This window comes from Pongo abelii, chromosome 12, assembly GCF_028885655.2.
Source record: "Pongo abelii isolate AG06213 chromosome 12, NHGRI_mPonAbe1-v2.0_pri, whole genome shotgun sequence".
Classification (NCBI taxonomy): Eukaryota; Metazoa; Chordata; class Mammalia; order Primates; family Hominidae; genus Pongo; species Pongo abelii.
Window position 1 is genome coordinate 126,549,144 of NC_071997.2, and position 19,649 is coordinate 126,568,792.

Genomic DNA, 19,649 nt, shown 5'->3' on the forward strand with positions numbered 1-19,649 from the left:
GTATGTTCCGTGTATGCCAATTTTGCTGAGGCTCTTAATCATAAAGGGATGCTGGATTTTGTCAAATGCTTTTTCTGTGTCTATTGAGATGATTATGTGATTTTTGTTTTTAATTCCATTTATGTGGTGTATCACATTTATTGATTTGTGGATGTTAAACCATCCCTTGAATATTCTTTATATATTGTGGATGCAAGTCTCTCGTAAAATGTGTAATTTAAAAATATTTTTTCCAATGTATAGCTGCCTTATCTTTCTTTCAATAGTATATTTTAAAGGGTAGATGTTCTTTCTTTTGATGAGATTCAATTTATCATTTTTTCTTTAATAGATGATTTTTTTGAATTTAATCTAAGTTCAAATCATAAGATTTCCTCCTATGTTCTCAACTAGAAATTTTGTAATTTTCAGTTTTGTATTTAGGTCTATGATCCTTATAGAGTTAATTTTTGTGTAGAGTGCAAGATATTGATTGTGGTTTCTTTTATTACATATAGAAATCTGATTGTTCCAGCATCATTTGTAAAGACTATCCCATCTCCACTGAATTGCCTTTGCACCTTAGATAAAAATCAACTGGGCATATAGGCATGATTATATATGTGGATTCTATTCATGTCCATTGATCTAGATGTCCACTCTTTCTGTAATGTTAGTCTTGAGTGTTGTAGCTTTACATCAAATCTGGGCATCAATGTGAGTCCTCCTAACTTTGTTTTTTCTTTTTCAATTTGTATTATGGGTTCTAGTTACTTTGCCTTTCTATATAAATTGATTGGAATTGTGTTGAATCTATAGACAATTGAGAGAGTTGACAACATAGAATCTTCCATTCTATGACAAAGTATATATTTCCATTTAATTAGATTGTACATTATTTATTACATCAATATTTAAAACAAAATTTTAGCATACAGATTTTGAATAAATTTTTAAAGTTTTGTAACTATCTCAAGCTTATTGTACTATTGTAAATGATACCGTTTTTCAAATCAATTTTCATTTTTTGTGGCTAACATATTTAGATACCATTAGTTTTTCTATATTGGCATTGTACTCTCATGCCTTTCCAAACTTAGTATTAATTCTGTTTAAAGATTCTTTTGGATTCTCTTTGTAGCCAACTCATGTCACCTACAAAAAAAAAGAAAAAGAAAATGGCTGGGCACAGTATCTCATGCCTGTAATTCCAACACTTTGGGAGGCCAAGGCAGGAAGATCCCTTGAGCTCAGGAGTTTGAGACCAGCCTGGGCAATATGGCGAAAATGTGTCCCTACAGAAAATACAAAAATTAGCTTGGCATGGTGGTGCAGGCACCTGTAGTCCCAGCTACTTGGAAGGCTGAGGTGGGAGGATTACCTGAGCCCAGGAAATCGAGGCTGCAGCGAGTAGAGATTGTGCTGCTGCACTCCAGCCTGAGCGAGACCTTGTCTCAAAAAAATAAATAAATAATAATAATAATGCCTTATTTATTTTCAGTTTTCTTGTCCTTTTTTTCTTTATTGTGTTTATTGAACTTGCTAAGATCTCTAGTATAATGTTTAATAGTAGTAGTGTGATTTTTTTTTGATGATGTCTTATATTTGGTTGAGGAAGTTTATTTCTATTTCTAATTTGCTGACTTTTGAAAGAATCATGAATGCATTTTGAATTTTATCAAAGACTATTTCTTCATGTATCAATATAATTTCATTTTTTTTACACTTTTCAGTTTTTTCATGGTGAATTGTACAGATTGATTTTATTTTTAAATATTGAACCAGCCTTGCATTCTCAGACTAATCTCTACTTGATCATGATACATTCTATTTTGGTGGATTCAATTTGTTAGTATTTTGTAAGGACATTTGTGTTTATATATATCTGTCATATGTATATATATATGTCATATATATATCAGTCATATATATATATCTCACACATATATGTAAGCGATTTTATGCTATGTATCTTTTTTCTTCTGATATCTTTTTCTGTTTTCAATGTTAGTTTGATGCTAGCTTCATGAAATAAGTTGGGAAGTGGTCTTTTACTTATATTTTGAAATAATTTGTGTAGAATTACTATAAATTGTTAAGGAAAATTTTTGTAGAATTTGCTACTGAATATATTTTATGTTTTGAATTTTCTTTTGTGGTAGGTTTTTACTACAAATTCCACTTACTTAGTAGAATTAAGATTATTCAAGTTATCTAATTTTTTACTGAGTAATTTTTGTCTCATTATGTCTTTCAAGGGAATTTTTTTCATTTTTAATGTCATTTTATAGCTTTATATTAAAAGTTCTGAATATGAGTGGCTCTCTGCCTGCTCCCTTTCACCACCTTAATATCTTAAGTGAATAATGCATTCTCATCAAGAGGGTTAAAACTAATCATCAGCTGATGGCAGTTCACTTTTTGAATTACAAAAAAATTTTCCCCCTCAGGCCATTTATTTTACTGATAAGCAACCTAACTATATTATAGATTCTAAAATATTATCTCAAAAGCCCCTAGAAGATGCATACATTTACTCCAAAAGGTTTAATAACTCCCCATGCTGATATTTCCCTTTCTCCTTCGATATTTCCATAATTTGGAGTGTCCATTGTCTGTTTTATTTCATATTGGGACAAGCTGAACAGGGACTAAGGTGAAGGCAGAGAGGCATCCAGGGCAAATCGTTTAACGAGGTACTACAAATACAAGGTCAACACTTGCAGGAACCTAAGAAAGAGTGTCTCCTTAAAATTTGTGTCCTAGGTGTCTTATCTAGTTCTAGCCTTTTTAATGTGAATTCCTTTTTTTTTTTTTTTTTTTGAGATGAAGTCTGGCTCTGTCCCCCAGGCTGGAGTGCACTGGTGCGATCTCGCCTGACTGCAACCTCTACCTCCTGGGTTCAAGGGATTCTCCTGCCTCAGCCTCCCAAGTAGCTGGGATTACAGGCATGCACCACCACACCTGGCTAATTTTTGTATTTTTAGTGGAGACAGGGTTTCACCATGTTGGCCAGGCTGGTCTTGAACTCCTGACCTGAGGTGATCCACCCACCTCGGCCTCCCAAAGTGCTGTGATTACAGGCATCAACCACTGTGCCCGGCCTGAATTCTTTATGCTCTCTAAAAGTTCAAAATCATTATTTAGTATTTTATCAGAAACATCGTAGGCATCAATTTAAAAGGAATGCTCAGAAGACCCTTCATCACTATTTCCAACCAAGATTTCTGGGCTGGAGATCCTAGATCAAGTTACTGGCAGATCTGGTGTCTGGTGAAGACTCTGCTCCTGGTTTGCAGATGGGCGTCCTCTCATTATGTCCTCGCATGGTTGAGAGAAAAATCATCATTCTTCTGTTTCTTCTTAGAAGGGCACTAATTTTATTCATGAGCTCCATCCTCATGACCTAATCACCTCCTAAAGGCCTCACTTCCTAATACTATTATATTGGGGGTTTAGATTGCAACATATGTATTGGGGGGGTCGGCACAAACATTCAGCTCATAACATCTTGTGAATCAGTTTTAACTGCAGTGTTGGAACATTGCTTTAAAAATGATGCAGGTCTTATTTCCATACATGCATTAGGAAATAAAGTTCTTGCATTGCTATAAAGAAATACAGGAAACTGGGTAATTTATAAATAAAAGAGGTTTAATTGGCTCACAGTTCTGTAGGCTCTACAGGAAGCATGGTGGTGCTCACATCTGCTTGGCATCTGGGGAGGCCTCAGGAATCTTCCATTCATGGCAGAAGGTGAAGACAGAGTAGGTATGTCACATAGTAAAAGCAGGAATAAGCAAGAGACAAAGTGGGGGGCGAAGCCAAACACTTTTAAATGACCACATCTCATATGAATTCAGGGCAAGAGCTCACTTATCACCAAGGGGTTGGCCCAAACCATTCATGAGGGATCTGCCCCCATAATCCAAATCCCTCTGCCAGTCTCCAACATTAGGGATTACACTTCAACATGAGATTTGAGTGGGGACAAATATCCAAACTATATAAAGAAGAAACGCAGCAGTTCCCAATTTTGTCCCTCAACACCCTCCCACACACTGAATCATATATGTGAGGAGTACTTTTATATGCACAACTTGCCCTATTTAGAACTGTTCTGGAATGAGTGCATTTCCCGTAGTACTATCTAAAATTCCATCTCCTGCACTTCCCTTCAAGAAACCACATGACAATATCAATAATGCATTGCATTTTAGGAATAAAGTTAAATATTTTCTAATTTATTTTAACCATTAATAAACTATTTTTAACTATTTTTATAACAATAATTTTTAGATCAGTTCACAAGTGATTACAACACACACTACAGCAAGATGGATAATTGCTGTCTTAATGCATACATTACACTAAACATTATTACGTACAATGATATTGCCAAGGATTTAAAATTTTGATCAGCAGTTTCAGGAAGCTAGGAGCTTTTAACTAAATGGATGAATCATGGAGAAGAGTCCTGCCATTTCTCATTCAAGATTGGTGACTCAGTGTCAGTGGGGCATGAGACTTCTATGATCTGACCTTAGAATGACCCCTTTTTATGGTGGAACAAGGTTTTAAGCAAGGCCATTCCCCTGGAGCCATAAAGGATTGACTAGGGAAGACTGCACTGAGCTTTGCTATGAACAGGGCGGTTGCATTTTTGTGATTTTTCCGCAGTCTGTGGTTTTTCCTGAGCCTGTATCCAGACAGTGGTCATTCCAAGTCCAGCTTTGCTGTCTGTTACAGCTTTTGTTTGACTATGTCTTTATACTCTTGCCTTATTAAGTTATAAAACTGTTTATTGCTTTATTGTCTCAGCTCAAAGGTGAATAACAAAACCCCAAGCATATGTCAGCCTTGGAAATTTAGTATTGACCTTCCTGGGCCCTCAGTGCCTGCTCATTTCCTATAGCTAGCATTTACGTTTCCAATTTTTCATCTACACCTTCATTCACTACTATATGTCATTTGCCTTATTATCTATGGTAAGTATACTGAGTTCTAGTAAAATAGTATTTCAAGTGCAAGTTTACACACTCCTTCTATTAACTTTAATTCAATACTTTCCATTTCTTTTTTGCTTCAGAACCAGGAGTTGAAAATATTTACATTTTTCTTTTAAAGAGGTTATAAAGTTGTCACAAGGACATAGGACGTGCTGGCTATTTTTCCCTTTTTACTATTTTATAGCATCCAATTAGGTGAATAATAAAATTCTTATTTTTCCAATGAGTAATCCAAGACTTCACAAATAAAAGTACCATGCTTAATGTCACACAACTAACAAGCGGCAGGACCAGTGTTTAAATGTAAATATGTCTTATTTCAAAATTTGTTTCTTTTACCAAATCTTGTAGCTCCTTCCAAGACTCCCAACCTTTACCTTTTCTTTCTACCCCTAAGAATACATATGATTTTCACATACGAAGTTTGTTTATAACCTTTTGCTAATTAATTTGTGAAACAAGATGCAATGAATTTTGTAAAATGTCATGCAAAAAATGAAACAGGAACAGAGAATTAGGAAATATTAAACCATGGTTAGTAGCATTGCATATCAGCATTGGTTTGATTGTAATTTCATTGTTCTGGACTCTCGCTTGTTTAGTTGGTGTCCCTGAGGCCTGCAGTCCTTCCCGGTGCTGAGAGTGGAGCTTCCCAGGCCTTCATCCTCTCCAGGACCTCAACCTTCCTCGTTCCATGTACAGACATAGAACCCTTTCCACTTACCTTTTGTAAGAAATAGTATTCTTTCCCACAGGTGAGACATGGAGAAACATTTGAGTCCTCTTTGATCATATCCTTAGTCATTTCCCACTCCTGATAATGTGTTTGTAAGATTAATATGAGAACTTCAGTAAGACTGCACTTGCAGGGGTGCAGCTACATACTCCAAGCTTCTATGTCACTGGTGAGGAATCCACAAAGCACTGACATGAGTGGAGTGATTTCTATTTCTCTTCAGCGGCGATCTCATGTCAAAGTCCATCTGGCAATTCAAATCCTGAGTTATTAAGGCTAAAGAATTATGGCCATATCTAGTTTCTATGCACAGCCTTTCCCTGAGTAGAAGGCCCAATTGATTACCAGATCAAAATTGGGCTGGGATTTGCTTTGTAAACTGCTAGGCAGTTTAACTGGGTTGTAGCGAAAGCCTCTATATGACATTAAATGACCTTCCTAAAAGCTTATTTCTCCCCCAACTGCTCATGTTGGAATCAGTTGCGGGAGTCATTTACAATGAGTGGTTTCTTAGCTTTCTAAATGCATTTACTACATGCCAGATGTCCAGCTCAAACCAGCCTGCTGCTTGCCTTTCGCTGACCCCTTCGATGGATGCTACGGACTTGGATCCACTGCCAAGGAAACACGTCACAGAGCAGCGTGTGGTTGACATACTAAGCTCCACCGAGAAAGAAGACATCACCTAGGTGTGGGCAAAAGGGATGATATTACCAAGCAAGGTCATAATGATGACAAAAAATAGATTTTTCCAGGTTGAATTTAGAAATACGTTGTGTCCTCAGACCTCTCAGTGTGTTTCAAGCGTTGAAAAATCCCTTTGATTGGAACCAAATTGATTAAAACTAAATGTAGAAAAGACCTTCTTGACAGTTCCAGGGCTATTCTATAGCTGGCTTGAATTTGATTTTTAAAAAACATCTCATTAATCCAAAGTGTTCTGCATAAGAGATCTGTACATCTGTTTTTTCACTTATATGATTGGATAATTATCATTTATTTTCAGTAGGTCATTCTGAACAAAATGCAAGTTAATCATTAAATGATTTCTACATTTGAACATGACATATTTTGATAAAAAGGCATGGCTTAAATAGTACTTCTTATCAAGCAAGTATCTTGATTCTTTAATTCTTTTACTAATAGAACTAACAATTGCTCAGATTTTCGTGAAAAGAAAAACAGCAAATTATTGGTTTTCTATAGTCTTTCTATGTGCAAATGACAATGTAGCCATTGTTCAGATTCTCCTAAAAAGTTTAATTGACAATGACATCAAAATTATTCAAATATTCTTTTTTTTCTTTTTATTATTATTATTATTATTATTATACTTTAGGCTCTATGGTACATGTGCGCAACGTGCAGGTAAGTTACATATGTATACATGTGCCATGCTGGTGCGCTGCACCCACCAACTCGTCATCTAGCATTAGGTATATCTCCCAATGCTATCCCTCCCCCCTCCCCCCACCCCACAACAGTCCCCGAAGTGTGATGTTCCCCTTCCTGTGTCCATGTGTTCTCATTGTTCAATTCCCACCTATGAGTGAGAATATGCGGTGTTTGGTTTTTTGTTCTTGCGATAGTTTACTGAGAATGATGATTTCCAATTTCATCCATGTCCCTACAAAGGACGTGAACTCATCATTTTTTATGGCTGCATAGTATTCCATGGTGTATATGTGCCACATTTGCTGAATCCAGTCTATCATTGTTGGACATTTGGGTTGGTTCCAAGTCTTTGCTATTGTGAATAATGCCGCAATAAACATACGTGTGCATGTGTCTTTATAGCAGCATGATTTATAGTCCTTTGGGTATATACCCAGTAATGGGATGGCTGGGTCAAATGGAATTTCTAGTTCTAGATCCCTGAGGAATCGCCACACTGACTTCCACAAGGGTTGAACTAGTTTACAGTCCCATCAACAGTGTAAAAGTGTTCCTATTTCTCCACATCCTCTCCAGCACCTGTTGTTTCCTGACTTTTTAATGATTGCCATTCTAACTGGTGTGAGATGGTATCTCATTGTGGTTTTCGTTTGCATTTCTCTGATGGCCAGTGATGGTGAGCATTTTTTCATGTGTTTTTTGGCTGCATAAATGTCTTCTTTTGAGAAGTGTCTGTTCATGTCCTTCGCCCACTTTTTGATGGGGTTGTTTGTTTTTTTCTTTTAAATTTGTTGGAGTTCATTGTAGATTCTGGATATTAGCCCTTTGTCAGATGAGTAGGTTGCAAAAATTTTCTCCCATTTTGTAGGCTGCCTGTTCACTGATGGTAGTTTCCTTTGCTGTGCAGAAGCTCTTGAGTTTAATTAGATCCCATTTGTCAATTTTGGCTTTTGTTGCCATTGCTTTTGGTGTTTTAGACATGAAGTCCTTGCCCATGCCTATGTCCTGAATGGTAATGCCTAGGTTTTCTTCTAGGGTTTTTACAGTTTTAGGCCTAACATTTAAGTCTTTAATCCATCTTGAATTGATTTTTGTATAAGGTGTAAGGAAGGGATCCAGTTTCAGCTTTCTACATATGGCTAGCCAGTTTTCCCAGCACCATTTATTAAATAGGGAATCCTTTCCCCATTTCTTGTTTTTGTCAGGTTTGTCAAAGATCAGATAGTTGTAGATATGTGGCATTATTTCTGACGGCTCTGTTCTGTTCCATTGATCTATATCTCTGTTTTGGTACCAGTACCATGCTGTTTTGGTTACTGTAGCCTTGTAGTATAGTTTGAAGTCAGGTAGCGTGATGCCTCCAGCTTTGTTCTTTTGGCTTAGGATTGACTTGGTGATGCGGGCTCTTTTTTGGTTCCATATGAACTTTAAAGTAGTTTTTTCCAATTCTGTGAAGAAAGTCATTGGTAGCTTGATGGGGATGGCATTGAATCTGTAAATTACCTTGGGAAGGATGGCCATTTTCATGATATTGATTCTTCCTACCCATGAGCATGGAATGTTCTTCCATTTGTTTGTATCCTCTTTTATTTCCTTGAGCAGTGGTTTGTAGTTCTCCTTGAAGAGGTCCTTCACATCCCTTGTAAGTTGGATTCCTAGGTATTTTATTCTCTTTGAAGCAATTGTGAATGGGAGTTCACTCATGATTTGGCTCTCTGTTTGTCTGTTATTGATGTATAAGAATGCTTGTGATTTTTGCACATTGATTTTGTATCCTGAGACTTTGCTGAAGTTGCTTATCAGCTTAAGGAGATTTTGGGCTGAGACAATGGGGTTTTCTAGATATACTATCATGTCATCTGCAAACAGGGACAATTTGACTTCCTCTTTTCCTAATTGAATACCCTTGATTTCCTTCTCTTGCCTAATTGCCCTGGCCAGAACTTCCAACACTATGTTGAATAGAAGTGGTGAGAGAGGGCATCCCTGTCTTGTGCCAGTTTTCAAAGGGAATGCTTCCAGTTTTTGCCCATTCAGTATGATATTGGCTGTGGGTTTGCATAAATAGCTCTTATTATTTTGAGATACGTCCCATCAATACCTAATTTATTGAGAGTTTTTAGCATGAAGGGTTGTTGAATTTTGTCAAAGGCCTTTTCTGCATCTATTGAGATAATCATGTGGTTTTTGTCTTTCGTTCTGTTTATATGCTGGATTACATTTATTGATTTGCGTATATTGAACCAGCCTTGCATCCCAGGGATGAAGCCCACTTGATCATGGTGGATAAGCTTTTTGATGTGCTGCTGGATTCTGTTTGCCAGTATTTTATTGAGGATTTTTGCATCAATGTTCATCAAGGATATTGGTCTAAAATTCTCTTTTTTTGTTGTGTCTCTGCCAGGCTTTGGTATTAGGATGATGCTGGCCTCATAAAATGAGTTAGGGAGGATTCCCTCTTTTTCTATTGATTGGAATAGTTTCAGAAGGAATGGTACCAGCTCCTCCTTGTACCTCTGGTAGAATTCGGCTGTGAATCCATCTGGTCCTGGACTTTTTTTGGTTGGTAAGCTATTGATTATTGCCACAATTTCAACTCCTGTTATTGGTCTATTCAGAGATTCAGCCTCTTCCTGGTTTAGTCTTGGGAGGGTGTATGTGTTGAGGAATTTATCCATTTCCTCTAGATTTTCTAGTTTATTTGCGTAGAGGTGTTTGTAATATTCTCTGATGGTAGTTTGTATTTCTGTGGGATCGGTGGTGATATCCCCTTTATCATTTTTTATTGCATCTATTTGATTCTTCTCTCTTTTTTTCTTTATTAATCTTGCTAGCGGTCTATCAATTTTGTTGATCCTTTCAAAAAACCAGCTCCTGGATTCATTTATTTTTTGAAGGGTTTTTTGTGTCTCTATTTCCTTCAGTTCTGCTCTGATTTTAGTTATTTCTTGCCTTCTGCTAGTTTTTGAATGTGTTTGCTCTTGCTTTTCTAGTTCTTTTAATTGTGATGTTAGAGTGTCAATTTTGGATCTTTCCTGCTTTCTCTTGTGGGCATTTAGTGCTATAAATTTCCCTCTACACACTGCTTTGAATGCATCCCAGAGATTCTGGTATGTTGTGTCTTGGTTCTCGTTGGTTTCAAAGAACATCTTTATTTCTGCCTTCATTTCGTTATGTACCCAGTAGTCATTCAGGAGCAGGTTGTTCAGTTTCCACGTAGTTGAGCGGTTTTGAGTGAGATTCTTAATCCTGAGTTCTAGCTTGATTGCACTGTGATCTGAGAGATAGTTTGTTATAATTTCTGTTCTTTTACATTTATTAAGGAGAGCTTTACTTCCAAGTATATGGTCAATTTTGGAATAGGTGTGGTGTGGTGCTGAAAAAAATGTATATTCTGTTGATTTGGGGTGGAGAGTTCTGTAGATGTCTATTAGGTCTGCTTGGTGCAGAGCTGAGTTCAATTCCTGGGTATCCTTGTTGATTTTCTGTTTCGTTGATCTGTCTAATGTTGACAGTGGGGTGTTAAAGTCTCCCATTATTAATGTGTGGGAGTCTAAGTCTCTTTGTAGGTCACTCAGGACTTGCTTTATGAATCTGGGTGCTCCTGTATTGGGTGCATATATATTTAGGATAGTTAGCTCTTCTTGTTGAATTAATCCCTTTACCATTATGTAATGGCCTTCTTTGTCTCTTTTGATCTTTGTTGGTTTAAAGTCTGTTTTATCAGAGACTAGGATTGCAACCCCTGCCTTTTTTTGTTTTCCATTTGCTTGGTAGATCTTCCTCCATCCTTTTATTCTGAGCCTATGTGTGTCTCTGCACGTGAGATGGGTTTCCTGAATACAGCACACTGATGGGTCTTGAGTCTTTATCCAATTTGCCAGTCTGTGTCTTTTAATTGGAGCATTTAGTCCATTTACATTTAAAGTTAATATTGTTATGTGTGAATCTGATCCTGTCATTATGATGTTAGCTGGTTATTTTGCTCGTTAGTTGATGCAGTCTCTTCCTAGTCTCGATGGTCTTTACATTTCGGTATGATTTTGCAGTGGCTGGTACCGGTTGTGCCTTTCCATGTTTAGCGCTTCCTTCAGGAGCTCTTTTAGGGCAGGCCTGGTGGTGACAAATTCTCTCAGCATTTGCTTGTCTGTAAAGTATTTTATTTCTCCTTCACTTGTGAAGCTTAGTTTGGCTGGATATGAAATTCTGGGTTGAAAATTCTTTTCTTTAAGAACGTTGAATATTGGTCCCCACTCTCTTCTGGCTTGTAGAGTTTCTGCCGAGAGATCCGCTGTTAGTCTGATGGGCTTCCCTTTGATGGTAACCCGACCTTTCTCTCTGGCTGCCCTTAACATTTTTTCCTTCATTTCAACTTTGGTGAATCTGACAATGATGTGTCTTGGAGTTGCTCTTCTCGAGGAGTATCTTTGTGGCGTTCTCTGTATTTCCTGAATCTGAATGTTGGCCTGCCTTGCTAGATTGGGGAAGTTCTCTTGGATAATATCCTGCAGAGTGTTTTCCAACTTGTTTCCATTCTCCCCGTCACTTTCAGGTACACCAATCAGACGTAGATTTGGTCTTTTCACATAGTCCCACATTTCTTGGAGGCTTTGCTCATTTCTTTTTATTCTTTTTTCTCTAAACTTCCCTTCTCGCTTCATTTCATTCATTTCATCTTCCAGGGCTGATACCCTTTCTTCCATTTGATTGCATCGGCTCCTGAGGCTTCTGCATTCTTCACGTAGTTCTCGAGCCTTGGTTTTCCGCTCCATCAGCTCCTTTAAGCACTTCTCTGTATTGGTTATTCTAGTTATACATTCTTCTAAATTTTTCTCAAAGTTTTCAACTTCTTTGCCTTTGGTTTGAATATCCTCCCATAGCTCGGAGTAATTTGATCGTCTGAAGCCTTCTTCTCTCAGCTCATCAAAGTCATTCTCCGTCCAGCTTTGTTCCGTTGCTGGTGAGGAACTGCGTTCCTTTGGAGGAGGAGAGGTACTCTGCTTTTTAGAGTTTCCATGTTTTCTGCTCTGTTTTTTCCCCATCTTTGTGGTTTTATCTACTTTTGGTCTTTGATGATGGTGATGTACAGATGGGTTTTTGGTGTGGATGTCCTTTCTGTTAGTTTTCCTTCTAACAGACAGGACCCTCAGCTGCAGGTCTGTTGGAGTACCTGGCCGGCCGTGTGAGGTATCAGTCTGCCCCTGCTGGGGGGTGCCTCCCAGTTAGGCTGCACGGGGGTCAGGGGTCAGGGACCCACTTGAGGAGGCTGTCAGCCCGTTCTCAGATCTCCAGTTGCGTGCTGGGAGAACCACTGCTCTCCTCAAAGCTGTCAGACAGGGACATTTCAGTCTGCAGAGGTTACTGCTGTCTTTTTGTTTGTCTGTGCCCTGCCCCCAGAGGTGGAGCCTACAGAGGCAGGCAGGCCTCCTTGAGCTGTGGTGGGCTCCACCCAGTTCAAGCTTCCAGGCTGCTTTGTTTACCTAAGCGAGCCTGGGCAATGGCGGGCGCCCCTCCCCCAGCCTCGCTGCCGACTTGCTGTTTGATCTCAGACTGCTGTGCTAGCAAGCAGCGAGACTCCGTGGGCGTAGGACCCTCTGAGCCAGGTGCGGGCTATACTCTCCTGGGGCACCGTTTCCTAAGCCCGTCGGAAAAGCACAGTATTCGGGTGGGAGTGGCCTGATTTTCCAGGTGCCGTCCATCACCCCTGGAAAGGGAACTCCCTGACCCCTTGCGCTTCCCGAGTGAGGCAATGCCTCGCCCCTGCTTCAGCTGGCGCACGGTGCACTCACCTACTGGCCTGCGCCCACTGTCTGGCACTCCCTAGTGAGATGAACACGGTACCTCAGATGGAAATGCAGAAATCACCCGTCTTCTGCGTCGCTCGCGCTGGGAGCTGTAGACCGGAGCTGTTCCTATTTGGCCATCTTGGCTCCTCCCCCTATTCAAATATTCTTAAAAAAATATGTGTGTGACAGTATAAGCAATGGTAGAACTGGTCAAAATAATTATGGATTATTAAATATTTACTATGAAATAAATGCAAATGCATTCAAAATACATAGAAAAATATTGGTTAAATATAATTTTGCAATAAAGATGACAAATGCTTTATTTGTACTTTTTATTATGTTATTACTATAATAAGAAGCACAAATATAAAATATGTATTTATTTTGTAGAAATAGATTATAAAAGGGAAAAGGTAGGCATCAATAAATAAAGGTAAATTGAAACATCCACAGTATGCAAATAAATACAAATGCAACATTTCTAATATCAAACATCACATCTGAATGTTTTCCTGATGTCACAGTGAGACATTTTCTTTATATCTGTTGGATCTAATAAAATGCAGTAGTTAATAATCATATTTTTTGGATGGCATGGGGTAAACTGAATTATGTAGTTAACCATAATGAGCATTGTTAGACTATTTCTAAATTTCACAGGGAAACAAGTTACTTTGTTGGTTGCTAAATTGCCATGACCACACAAGTACTTAGTCAAAACTTCTTAATGGTGATGATAAAAAAATTGGAAACTATTCAGATTAATTTGAGTATGTTAAAAATGTTTTTCAACAACAGTAAGAAAACAACATGTATATAAAACAACATATCTAATATATGTAATATAATTATAATATAATATATGTAATATACATGTACTGACTCATGCAATTGTGGAGGCTGAGAAGTTCCATAGTCCATCTGCAAGCTGGAAAACCATCAAAGCTGGTGGTGTAATTCGGTCCCAGTCCAAAGACTTGACCAGGAGCTCTGATGCCTGAGGGAAGGAACAAGATGGAAGTCCCAGCTCAAAACAGAGAGAAAATTCACTCTTCCTTTACATTTTTGTTCTATTCAGGTCCTCAGGGGATTGGATGAGGGCCTTCCACATTGGTGAGGATAGATATTGTTTGCACAGTCTACCAATTCATGTGCCAATTTCTTCCAGAAACACTCTCACAGATATACCTTGAAATAATGTTTTACCAGCTGTCTGGGCATCCCTTAGACTAGTCAAGTTGACACATAAAATTAACCATCACTCCAAGTAAAACTAGTTTTGCCTTCTCTTGAAATGTTTAAGGAGAGAAAAGTAACATTGAGCAGAATGATGTAGAGGAAAGAGCCATGCACATCACAAAAGCCTATCAATAACATTTGTGAGCCACCACTTAATTGTCTGCAAAATGGATGGCATGGCGGGGTTGTGATAAAGCATAGATTCAACATACAAACATGACCTCGCTTTGTGCCATGCATCTAGACCCTTAATAATGATAGTGAGATAAAGATTACTTACATCAAACTGTTCTTGGACTTTTCTCTGACTCTGGTCAGTGAAGTGCATCCTAGCTTAACCTCCTAGTCCTGTTTCCCTTCCTTGCTCTCCATGGAGTGGTGGACCTTGCAAGACATGGTCCTCATGGCCACATGAAACACAACCATGAGAAAAAGAGAGGTGAAGAAAGGCAGGAGGTAGTGGGCCTAGGAGTGCAGAAGGTGAGATAGGCCATGTGGGTTCAGGAAAGGCATGAATGTGACTATCGTGTATGAAGAAAGAAGGGAGAGAGAAGACCTAAGCGTAATTGCTGTGGTCTGCTTACATTCTTTATGCTATTTGTGAAAAGGAAGTGAAGGGTAAATTACTGTAAAATTGCTTTTGGTTCCTGGAATGTGGTCTTTGGGATTCAACACTGCTCTGAGGCTGAGCTATGTAGATCGTGACTTCACTAGCAAAAAATGCATATAGTCTTATTTTCCAGAAGGACTTAAGTGTACTTCTATCTTCTGCTTTGACGTACATGGAGTAGACCTTTCTCGTTCATTTTTCTTTTTCTTTTTTTTTTTTTTGAGACATTGTCTTACTTTGTCAACCAGGCTGAAGTGCAGTGGCACGATCTCGGCTCACTGCAACCTCTGCCTTCCAGTTTCAAGTGATTCTCCTGCCTCAGCCTCCTGAGTAGCTGGGATTACAGGAGCCCACCACCACACCTGGCTAATTTTGTTTTATTAGTAGAGATGTGGTTTCACCATGTTGTCCAGGCTGGTCTCAAACTCCTGACCTCGTGATCCACCCACCTCAGCCTCCCAAAGTGTTGGGATTACAGGCGTGAGCCACTGTGCCCGGCCTGCCATTCATTTTTCATACCCAGATCCTTCTTATCTCAGAAAGTCCAAATACCATGCCTTCCACGATGCTCTCCGTCCTGGATTTATCTATCTGATGGAAATATTTTGCACAAACTTCCTTTGTGTTTGATCTGTACCTATCTATAATCAGATTCTTCAGAGAAGAGCCTGAGATGGAAGTTAGGGTGCGTGTGATTCATCAAAGGAAGGACTGTGAACAGGAGAAAGGGAAGAGACATTAGTATTGGGCAGGGGAGGAGCCAAGGACAGGTGTGTTTTCAGCAGGACTCTGCCTCTGGCCTCCTCACATAGTGTGTTCTGGAAGATGAACTGTGTCCTGAGTTGGTCCACCCTCAAGGCAAGTAAGTCAGGCTCCCTTGTTGGTCCATGGGCTGTGGGCTTTATACAACCTCCTGGGAAATAAAGTCAGTCTTCCATGTGGCTGAAAGCGGTCCTCTGGGGAGACAGCACCTACCCGGGAGTAGCCAATACACATCAACCTAACCCACAGGGTCCGGACACCTTGTTAATAGCATCCATTACTGACTTTTCCTGACGACCCTTCTCACATTTCAACTTGTGTTATATGACTTCATATTTCTGTCATATTTATACTAAACTGTGAGTTCCTTGAGGTCAAATTAAGTGAAATATTTATCATTGAAGTTTTCACAATACCTAGCCTGGCTCCTGGATAACATAGCACTGGAAATAACTTTGAAATTGCTTACCAGGACTTAATTTCTAACTGGATGGGGCTCTAGAATATAATTTCAATTCATTCTTTCCTACTATGGAGCAGGCCATTACTATTCATGGGGAAACTTCCTGAAAGTCCAGAAATGGGCAAAATTCCTAACACTGATATAACCAGATTTACCAAGGTGTATGAGTATCAAAAAACAATGACGGGTTAAGAAGGGCGTGGGCTAACTAAGCTTAGTGACTTGTTCCTACATATTAAACTTACGGTGTAAAGTTAATATCCAGGCCTCCACAAAATGACACATTTCTACACATTGCGAACCTTCCGGATTCCTATACAGTCTGATTTGGAAATACTAAATCTGCGAATGCCATGTGTTTGGTAGGCATAATTGTTAAGTTAATAAATGATGCATAAAATGGAATAATATATTATAAATACATGTGTTAAAAACCTTTGAAAGAGCATTGAGTATAAAAATGAAAAGGAAACCTGAGAATAACTGTGTTATTCACACTTCCCACTCCTCGCTGGTTTTTCCAGTCTCATTGCTTCATATGCCTTCTGTATTCTGAGGCCCCCAGGTTTATGTCTGCTTCTTCCATAGCTCATCTATGCTCTTAAGTATGCAGACAAAACTTCCCCCAAATGAAGCTCTTGATCTTCCCCACAAACCCTGACATCTTGTGTTTTTATCATCTAAGTCTCAGCAAATCTAATCCTAATACCTCAAGTCACAAAAGCTGGGGATTATCCCTGACTCTTGTCTTTTTCTCACACTGAATATTCAATTCCTATACAAGCTGTAGGTGTCACCTTCAAAACATGGACAGACTCCAACCACTGTTTCCACTACACTGTCACCTCCACAGTCCAAGCCATCATCATCTCTCTTGGATGACTGCAATAATCTTCCTGGTTTTACCCAGTTTCTGTCTTTGACCTACTTCACAATGTTTTTAATGCAGTCCCCAGAATGTTCTTGTTAAAATATAAGTCATAGCATTTCACACATCTGCAAAAAAAAAAAAAAGTTACCTTTTGCGTGAAAATATACTTTCTCTACTTATTTGGTTATTTACTCATAAATTCATCTTATATACCTGTATTGATTATTTTCAATACCAAGTACTAAAAACTCAAGGAAGACTAAAACAAAATTATTCTTTTGCAGAGTCATGTTATATTATCCAGAATACTTATGTGTCTCCATACCAGAGATTGGCCACCCAAACTTCTTCATTTATGAAAAGCTTCTCAAAGTACATGATTGCTTGAAATTGGACTGTAGTAGCTTCAAGAAACACTTATAAACATTAGCCAATTACAGAGTATTTTGTTATGTTTGAGGTTTTATAAATACCTGACCATCCAGGGACTTAAAATCCTGTTGGTGGCAGAGACCATCAATATTAAAACACTTATTTTCACAGACATTTATTAGTTACTAATTTTGTGCTAGGAATTGTACTAGGTAAAAGGGGATATAATGATAACATCATGCCTTGACTTTGTTGTTAAGAAAGTTTTAGCCTAGTTGGGAAGAAGGCAGGTTTACACAATACATTTAGAGCAGTGGTTTTCAACTCTGACTATACATTGAAGGATCCAGTTAGGAGTTTAGGAAATTTCAACATCTGGGTCTCACCATCAAGATCTTACTTGGTCTGAGATGTGACCCTTGCATTAATCTTCTTGAACACTTTCTAGGGGATTCTATAACAATGCGGGGTGGAGAGTGGGAAAAGTATCCAGTAATGAATGAATCATTGCTTTGCCTATTCTCATTGTTGTGCACAATATGTCTTCTTGACTTTGTCAAGGAACAAATAACTCATAAAATAACATGATCTTGATGGAGCAGAATGTGGTAAGGTAAACATTCTAATTAAAAGAACATTATGAAGTGGCTTACATACATAATACATAATAATTGTCACATTTTTGGCCTTTAATAAATACTTTCCAAATAATATGAAAATATTCAGGAAACAACTATTAATTCTTGAATCTGTAATTTATAATCTGATCTTTTTAAGAAATGAAGAAAGTACTTTAGAGTCTTCTGGGTCATTACTACAAGCCTCGTATCTCATTTAACAAGTGGAAAAGAAGTGAAAAGTTGACCTGAATTATTACAAACTGACCACACACACACATGCACACAATCACACACATGCATGCACACACACACACCCTATATGTTCTTTTAAAGATAGAAAGAGAAAAGAAGTTCTATTTTTCAGAGATTTTTTTCATGCCTCTCTCTCATTTTGGCTTTTTAACTGTTTTATGAAATAGTCGTTCTTATTTTGATTTTGCAGATCAAGAAATTAAAGAAAGCTTAAATAACTCATGTAGCTTCTCATAACTAATAAGAGTCAGAACCAAAATTTTAAATTAAATTCTTAATAGATTTTTTTTACTTTTTCACAGATTTTTCTTATTAAAAATTGTTTACTGGAAAATGTACAGTGATTTGCATCATTTTGATAATGAGTACACAGTAATTACAGAAATTTAAGTAGTGTTGTTTTGTTTTGTTCATTATCAATTTTTTTTGAGTTGGAGTCTTGCTATATTGCCCAGGCTAGTCTTGAACTCCTGGCCTCAAGTGATCTCCCACCTCTTCCTCCCAAAGTGCTGGGAATACAGATATGAGCCACCACACCTGGCTCATTTTGTTCTTTAATCAGGACATCACAAAATACATTGGCTCACTAGTTTGCCAAATGGAGCCTTGCAGGAACCAAAAAGAACTCCTGTTTTCCAAAACAATAAACTCATTCCCAAGGGGAATCTCAGCCGCAGGGAACTGGGAAGCAGAAATTCTTCTGATTGTATTCTAGACAGAGTCAACCTGGAATTAAAAGTCTCAAGCTTCTTTGAATTAGGCACTTCATGTAGACTTTTGCAAAGCACTCTTAAGATTTTTGAAGCCATGTACTGGTTTCTGGTGGAACTCTACTTTGTGTTGTTGTTTCTTTTAATTATTCATGAGAAAGTCATGTTGTTGATAATTGATTCGTTTTTACAAACAGATTATCGGGAAGTAGTATCCTAAATATTGTAAAAGATGAAAACAGCAGGGTGTTCAGATCACTTTTGAAATAGCAGCATCTAATCTTAATTTCTTTCTATGAAGATTACAAAAACAGAATATGAACACAATTCATTTAATAAATTAGTGACAATAAATATAAAGGTTTATACCCCTAGTGAGAAATTAGTTGTTTCAGGCATCTAAAGGAACTTAAATTGTCAAATACTCATGGCATCTAAAAGGGCCAAACTTGTGCTTACAAGGAGATGAGAAGTAATTTTGTCATCAAAGTCTAGGTTTGAAAAGGAAGCATTGAGAACATTTTAGAGAAACATCCAAATGAAGATAAAAGAGGGTAGTCTGATTCTCTACTTGAGTATAGGAGAATTATTTGATCCTCTGGCAACCCAAAGAGAAAGGATCATTTTAAAGAACTTTCAAGATGCTGCACCTTTCTTTATTTGAAGTATTTCAGTCCAAACCATTTATTAAAAGAAAAACTCTATGTGATTGGCCAACATGCAAATATGTCTTCTCAGTAGAGACATGCATACAATTATAAGTTCATTCATTCAGGTAGCAATTATTTATGGAATTCTCACTCGATCCCTAGTTCCTACTGGGCACTGGTAATAGAAATGCT

The 19,649-nt window shown here is 38.0% G+C and overlaps 1 long non-coding RNA gene across 1 annotated transcript; it reads left to right on the forward strand.

The window, feature by feature from the left end:
- The first annotated feature begins 1,768 nt into the window (after positions 1 to 1,768).
- LOC134759672 (uncharacterized) lies at positions 1,769 to 17,292 on the forward strand. Its single transcript, XR_010136229.1, has 3 exons — positions 1,769 to 5,743; positions 6,267 to 6,413; positions 17,138 to 17,292. It is a non-coding gene; the product is annotated as an uncharacterized LOC134759672 (long non-coding RNA).
- Positions 17,293 to 19,649: the final 2,357 nt, after the last annotated feature.